The following is an 8079-nucleotide window of genomic DNA, read 5'->3' on the forward strand; positions in this document are numbered from 1 at the left end:
GGCTGCTGTTGTGCAGTGTCAAGCAATGTTTTGTGCCTCCTTGGCTTGGAGGTGCTTCAACAGAGCAAGAATGGGCAAGGAGGGCACAGCAAAGGGTCTGTGGTCCATCCCTGTGTACATCTGTGATGTTGTGCTCGCGGCCTTCAGGGCTGTGACTGCAGGTATTGGTGCAAGATGAAGGCAGCAAATGCTCTCTGGCAGATGAGATGCAGCCAGGCTTTGTGATTTGACTAGAAGCAGAAAGGGAACTTGAGACTGAAGAGGTGAAGTTGTAAGTCCAGGTCTCAATCCCCAGAGCATCCTCGCTGAGCCCCACCAGCTGGGAGCAAACTGGAGACCAAAGCCTCTCCCACCTCCCTCTCGTCAAGTTTCTTCTGCCCCTTCTACCTCCCCTGCTTTTCTGCAAATGCTCTTTGTCACATCTGATAACAATAATCTGATAACGTTGCTCAGCTGCAACGTGCAGTGTTCCTTCATCTTCCTCAGCTGCTACCAGCTCCTGGGCAAGGAGAGAGGGATGGAGGTTGGGTGTGGTGGAGAACAAAAGGGGCTGATGTGGCACTAAGGGATAGATAGGACTTAGATGGGGCTCAGTAGGTCACGTTGGTGGTTGGACTTGGTGAACTTGAAGGCCTTTCCCAAGCTAGTTAATTCTGTGATTCTGGGCAGGGAACAAGCCATCATGATGATGTCTCTGCCTTTCCTGGAGGAAAAGAGCTGTCCTTTTAGGAAATATTAGAGGCAGATCAAATTTGCCCAGGGGCTTCGCGGTTTGATCAGAGCTCCTGGACCTCCAAGAGTTGACTGCCAGCTGTGGAGGCTGCCAGGGTCACCTGGAGAAGAAGTGCTGAAGAGACCAAGCTGCCCCCGGGCAGAAAGTCCTGTAGGCTGGCGTGCAGTGGGATGAGCTGTTTGCCAGAGGGGCTCAGGAGATCCCCGAGGGAGGAAGTTTTCCAGCAGATCATCAGGAAAAAAGGGCAATTCTTTGTGAACATTGTCGCGGAGCAAAAACAAAGTCCTTCCTCATCAGGGAAGAATTTGACAGGCCTCACTTGTAGCCAGTGCCGTGGCACGCAAAAGGTCAATTCTCTCTCTGGAAGCTTTTCCTCCTTTTCTGCCAGCAGGAAAAATCATTTTTAAAAAAATCCCCCAAAGAAGTCCTCCTCCCCCTCCCTCCCTCCTAGCTAAATACAAAAAGATCTCAGATGATTTTTGAATACAAAAATCATCTCAGTCTGAGGAAGGGTGCTGTGGTGGGGACGGCCAACGTCCCTGCCCGGCCTGCTGGCCCAAAGATCCCTTTGCATCTGACAGCCTCGTCACTAAAAGGCCACATCTAATTAGGAGGGGGAGAAACGATGGGTTCATCCTATTCCCATGTCAAGTTGCAGAGATCTATACGTCTATGGAGACCCAAGCCAACCTTAACCATCGCTGTGGGGCTGGTTGCACATGCGGCTGGTTGCACATGGGACTTTGTTAGGGGAAGTTCAGCCTCGTTAGTTGTCCCTTTGTTTCTGCAGTTGGCCTGTACCAACCCCAGAGGTCCATTCACCTCCTGCAATGGGCTTCAGGCTCTCATCTTGTGGTGCACGTGGAAGAAACCAACTCTGGCAGGCACGGCCATCTCAGCATGAAGGGTTTGCACCTTCACGACCTGTCACCATCACCTACTTCTACTTTCTGTAGCTTCAGAAGAATCAGGTTCACCCAGACCCACAGAGGACCATCATCATGTCCCATAACACAGCACATCTGAATCTTTCTTGAAACTGTTTTGTGCCCTTGACTCATGGGAAAACTGACTCTTGTCTACTGTAACCTTTCCGTGCCAGCTCCATTTGCCTCTCAAATTGTTTCTGAATATGAATTATCCTTCTGCAATCAGGGCTAACTGTTTGCTTAAGATAATTTATTGTTACCCTGAACTCACAAAGTACTTATATGGATTTTCAGATGGACTTGTAGAGAGTAGCGGTCACACATCGTCCAAAACTTAGGACCCAAACCGAGTTTTGTTTCAGCTATCATCAGCTGCAGAGGTCACAGTTAAGTAAAATCGGCTTAAACTGGGATTGGAAAACTGTCTGCTACATTAGCAGAGAGATCAGATGACAGATTTGGTCTGGCCTCATTATCTAGCCATAAAAATGTAAGGGCCTGAAGTATTTGGGGAATGGGAATGCAGAGAGCAGGAGGGATTTCTGGAGGATCTCCATGCAGTATTTGCTGTCTGAGGAAAGGAGCCCAAAGGACCCTTCCCCCTCAGACTGTCTGATTTGAGCTCTTATCTCCAATGACAAACTGAAACCAGGAGAATCAGTCTCTTCCTTTTGCAAACAGTTGGGGGAACAGGGGCTCCTGTGTGTCTACAACATCTCACATTTATTTTTAGCTTCTTCTATTTGGTTAGTGAGGTCACTGGAGCCCAGGCTTAAACATGTTTTAAGCAAATGTTACCCTGACCTTCCAGAGCTCTGAATTTCCTGTAGCTATACATACCCGAAAGAAACGGAGCTAATGGTGCAAGGGAATGTTATATTAGCATTTTAGGCTACAGTTCAAATTACTATGCATCCTCATTTATTGCAACACTTTTTGGGGATATGAAAAGTGTAAAATACATTTTGAGAGGTTTTGATCCAAAATACATTTGGTGAAGCTGTTTCCTGGCTGAAGTAGCCTCTGTGCTTTTTCCAGTAATTCTGCATTTAGGATTTTATTTACACAGTTCAGGGATTAAATCACAATTTCCACTCCTTAGTGTAAAAACAAACAAACAAACAAACAAAAAAACAACCCAACAAGCCTCCTTCCTGCCGGAGCTGGAACCATTACCCAAATCACTGCAAGGAAACAAATATCAGGGTACCCAGAGCCACCAGCTCCCATCCAGCCACATGCAAACTAGAAAAGGGGTTTTGGGAGAAAACCTTCTCATGGAGCTGCAGAGAGATTAGCAAACAAATGCTTTTTTGTAATGAGAGCTTGTTCTGCAAATGTAATAAGCTCCTGATGGAGTCTGCCAGCCCAGTGCTGGAAGCAGGCCAGCACAGAGGTGCAGGGAGCAGGCAACGTTCATCGCTGTTCCAGATGTGAGACGAGGCTGAGGAGGCTGTGGGAAGCTCGGCGGGTGTTAGGTGAGCTAGCATGGTCCTGGATATTGCAGGGGGAACGCTTGTCCTAACAGGCTTTTGGGCTGCTCAGCTGGGAATCACGAGGGTGCTGGTGGAAACCCAGCTTCTGGTCAGGCTGGAGACACTGCCCAAAGAAAGATGTCCCCCAAGAAGAAAACAAAACAAAACAAAACAACAACAACAACAAAAAACCTTCAGAAGTCTGAATCTATCCTTATTTTTAGTCTTCAAGATGAGTCATTCAGGAAAAAGTCCTGTTCTGAATGCTGATATAGCCTTCTCTTCCCTAGGGATATATTCATGTAGCTGCAGGTGACCAAATTAGGGAAGCTCAGCAAAAGTTACTGCTAACGAAGTAAGTGATGGTGACTGCTCATGTGCAGACTTTTAGCCTCCTGTGAATGCAAAGCAAAATATCCCTGCAGGGTGACTGGAACTAATACGCTTTACTTTACATTTGCAATTGGCTCAGAGATGCACATGGCTCCTCGCCGAGGCTCAAGTGATAATGAATTGAGCTCCTGTAACTCAATTGCTTGCAAGCACTTGCTGTGTCGCTGGTGGAAAAACACTGTAGAAAAATCACATCCCTCGCTTATACATACCAGAAAATGTTACAGCCTTGGTTCAGCTCTCCTGGCCAGTCAGCATGTCTGAAGTTCACACATCGAGACCAAATCCCTGTTTTTCTATTAACAGAATACTGAATATTTTCTGCAAGCAGTGTAGTTGAACTAGGGAAGCCCCGGTTGCTGCAGTAGCAGCCTATACGAGTTCTAGAAATTTATATATTAATGGATTTGCTAGAGAATCTAGACAAGCATTTGTGAGCTAAAAATAAAAAAAAAAAAAATCAGAAAATCCCCTGATAATTCATCTGCGGAGGGTAATTTCCTAGGTCTAATCAGAGCAAACATCTCTATGGCTGGAATGTTGAAATAAATTAAATACAAAGCCTTCAAGGTCATAGTTTCTAATAATGCAGCCCTGCTGCAGTCAGGTGGATATGCTCAGGGCAAACCCCTTGTGCTTCGCTGTGAGAAATCTTTATCACTTGGAAGTAGCGGGAGTATTACAAGCAGCAATTAGGCCTGCCTGAAAGAAAATGGAGTAAGTAGGGGCTACAGAGGATTCTAACTTCAAACAAGGCACCTTGACATTCAAAGCAGGATAGATGCTCAGAGTGGAAAGACAATGTGGGTAAAGAGGCATTTGTACTGGGGGGATGTGGGAGCAAGGAGTGTTTGGAGGGTGTCGCTAGCAAGACACAAGCTGGGAGAAGCAAACCTTGCTGTCCTCAGCCTTTTCTCTGCCTCCTGAAGAAATCTGGCTGCAGAAACAACCATCACCACCTTAACATTGAATACATCCCCTCCAAAGAGCAGCCACACAACCATGGATGAGGCAGGAGTGGAGGCAAACAGGAAATTCTGCAGACCCCGGACACTGCAGAGAGCAGTGTATGTCCCATGCAGGAGATGCCCTAATATTTCATTGCTACGATAGGTTATTTTTGTGCTGCTCTGATGACTTTCCTGACAGCACAGTATCTTTTCATAGCAGGATTAGAAATTTCCCCGTTTATTTAATTTAATTTAATTTAGTTTAGTTTTCCTAAATAAACATTTCACAGTCACCCTCAACTCCTTCGCACTCCTTGCAAGAGATTTTGCTGTGAATCTTGCTATTAAAAATGCCTTCCAGCACCCTAGCTGTTAATTTAAGATTAGATCCTGTACATATACATACACATGTGCCCGCTTTGATTTAGCCTCCTCTGTTTATGCTATAATATGGTCTAGAAAGACATGATCCTAGACCTATCCCCCTGCCCTCCATCAGTCCCTGCGTTGCTCCCTGCATAGCGATCCACATCCCTAGAGGAGGTTGTTGATGCCTATTTCTCTCCCTGCTCATCAAACAGCCTCTTGTTCTCATTCACTTGCATATCTGTGAAGTGCTCTCCCCTGGAGCCTGAAAACCTCGCCAGCACTAATGGATGCGTCTTCTTGAGCCCTGTGCCACAAAATGACACTATTATCCCCATTTTCAGAGACGAGGAACAGAATTGCAGAGATAGGAAGGTCAACGTTGTTAAAAGCATCTGCTAATTTGAGATATCACAAGGCTTGATTTTTCGGAGTACTTATTTCCATAGCACTTTGTGTGGTCACAGCACAAGTCCCCTTTGACTGCTTTTGCAGCCGTGAGAGCTTCGCCCTCGTGTCTGGCAGAAGCGAGCAACAGCCCATAATTAGTGCCCATCGCTGAGGAGTCTGACCTGACCAGAGACACACACGAAAATTCCTGTCTGAAGCAGGCTGGGCTGGAAAAGCTCTAAAAGCCTCAATGCTGGGTCTCTTCGTGGTAAATGTCACCTCTAGCTATCAGCTTTAGCCTAACAGCTTTCAGCTGGTGGCCCGTCCTGCAGGCCTACAGAGAGCTCCTGGTGGCTCCACCAAAAACAAGCAATGTTTTTCTGTGAATTCAGGCCTATAGAAAGATGTTTGGGTTGCTGTAAAGGCATTCATGGCTCCACCAGAAAAACCTGAGTGTGAAAACCAAGGCCGTGGGAAACACCAGATTTGGCACAGATGCTACAACAGGGAGCAGCTCGATGACGAAGAGCGAGCACGGTGCCTGATGTTCAGACAGCAAACAGTGGTCTGCGTTTTCAGCTGGAAAGGAGATATTTAGCCTCCCTCTACAAAAAAATCAACCTCTTTCCCCTGTACATGGATTTTACCTGTGTGCAAGAGATCTTCCTGCCTTGTTCAGAGGGGTGGGAATGTTTTCTTCACCCTGAGTTTTGGCATGGCTTGGGTTGAGGTCCTACGTGGTGGGGACACCATTCCTTCTTCTCCTCCTCTGCTCTTTATACCAGCATCCAGCCAGCAAATCCATCAGCTTAGGCTCAGTTGTGGTTATCCTCAGCATCTGGATGCCCCAACAGAAAAGCCTGAGTTGTCCTTTATGTTCGAGGAAAGTGTTAAGAACAAATTGATTCAAAATCCACGAGCTGGGAGGGCAACTTTTGCCCTCTGCTTCCCATAGTCCCTAAAATCCAAGCATTTTTAGAAAAGGTCCATATTTTTCTGCCAAAATTCCAGTTGTTTCTTTAAGCTGGGGTAAAATTCCAGCCTTGTGTGTGTGTGCATTTCTTTTGTGCCTATACTTGGCAATAATTGCACCCATGCATGTTTCAGCTGGTGTTAGCCCAAACTGCCATCTGATGAGATTTATGATCCAGGGCTGTTAAACAAAACTAGTCTCATCAGGCTCCATGCTTGATAAGGGCACGTGCTCGCACAAATCCGAGACCCTGTTGAAGAATTTCATTTGCAGGCTTTCCAGCTGGTTGCCATTCTGCACAAATCCAGCGGGGACCGAACAGAATCCACAGAAAGCAAACTGGCTTTAGTATTTCCTAAGACCCATGCTTCTCACTTGGAAAATATGGATTTTTCTCCCCCAGCTCGAAACAAGTGGAACAGGTTGCAATTAAACAGCCCACGAATGACACAGAGTCCTGGTTCTGGGCCAGGTGCTTCCTGCACTTGCTCCCTTTGGGGCAGTGGTTTCCCCTGCATGATGCTGAGCCTTTGGGGACACATTCCTGCACTGCAGATATTTTTTGGCAAGGTGTCAGCCACAATTCTTGCCTTCATTTGCTTGGTGTTGCCTGTTTTCAAAGCCCAGCAGAACCAACTGGAGAGCTCTTATTAATCTGAGGTGCTGTACACGTAGATGCCAGTTTATAAAGCCGTGGTGGAGAAGAGAGGTGCTAAAGGAGGTGAGGGGAGAGATCTGGTCTGGTACTCCAATGTGGAGTAAAGTGCAGGAAATTAAGGAAAATGTCTCCAAAAGCACCAACTTAGGTCAAAAAGGATGGGCGATGTAGCTGCACCCACTGGGAGCCACCCCAGCACTACGGGGCTTGGAGATGCAGGTTCTGGTAGCTCCTCTGGGTGGGAAACCAAGCAGATCTCAGTGAGAAGTCTCTCCTACCAGCACAAGGGGGTCTCTACCCATGTTTCACTGACCCTTGACAAGGTCTGGCAAGCACAGCAGGATGACCAGTTCTGCCCAGCCTGCTCATTCCAGCAACCAACGCTAGTCCGGTCCCAAAGAAAGAGATCTGGGGGGGCAGTGAGCTGGAACTGACAACAAAAAATCTGTATTTAAGCAACTGATGAGAAAAACACCTACCTGGCTTTGGCACACGCATTGCTTAAGCCACCAGAAAAGAGTAAGGACTTTGTTCCACCCTCATCATCACTCATATCTAGTAAACTGGCAAGCAGTTAGAGTGCTGCCAGTATTTCCACACATGCAAAGAAAAAAACCACGCCAAACCTCCAAAAAAATAAAAAAATAAAAAACCCACGGTCTATTACTCACATCCCTAGAGAAATCACAATAAGAGACACAGAGTTTACCACCTCCAAGCAGGAAATAGCTGCCTTTCTAATGCTTGCTAATTGCTTCACTTAAAACTGGTTTGATTACTTGGCACCGAGACAGTATTTTAAAGCTGAATTATTGCTTGGAACTTTTCCTTTCACCTACCAAGAGCCCAGGTCATTAAAAATGTGTAGCAAAGGTCTCCCCGAGAGGTGCGGGATTGCGTGTTAACTCTTTTATGAAGCATAAGAGATGTTTGCTTCTGGGACAGCTTCTTGCTGTCTTGCCATTCATGCCATGAAACGCAAGATGTTATTTATTAATACCACAGCAGGCAGACCCACGAGAGCATGTGGAGAAACCCAGATTACCGAAGCAAGTAATGCTGTGGAGCTATCAGAAATATTCCTGGGGCAGGATCATATTTTCACTTTCCGAAACCCATAGGCCAAATCTGTCACTCTAGGGTTCAGGTGAAAACAAATTATTTCTTCACTTGGCTTGACTTCCCAAAGAAGAAATTGCAGGGCTGTTTGGG

General features: G+C 46.4%; 1 long non-coding RNA gene across 1 annotated transcript; it reads left to right on the top strand.

The window, feature by feature from the left end:
- The first annotated feature begins 570 nt into the window (after positions 1–570).
- Positions 571–2834, top strand: LOC311438254. The gene is made up of 2 exons (XR_014694030.1): positions 571–1080; positions 1524–2834. It is a non-coding gene; the product is annotated as an uncharacterized lncRNA (long non-coding RNA).
- The last annotated feature ends 5245 nt before the right edge of the window (positions 2835–8079 follow it).

Source organism: Aythya ferina (genome assembly GCF_964211825.1).
Source record: "Aythya ferina genome assembly, chromosome: 5".
Lineage (NCBI taxonomy): Eukaryota > Metazoa > Chordata > Aves > Anseriformes > Anatidae > Aythya > Aythya ferina.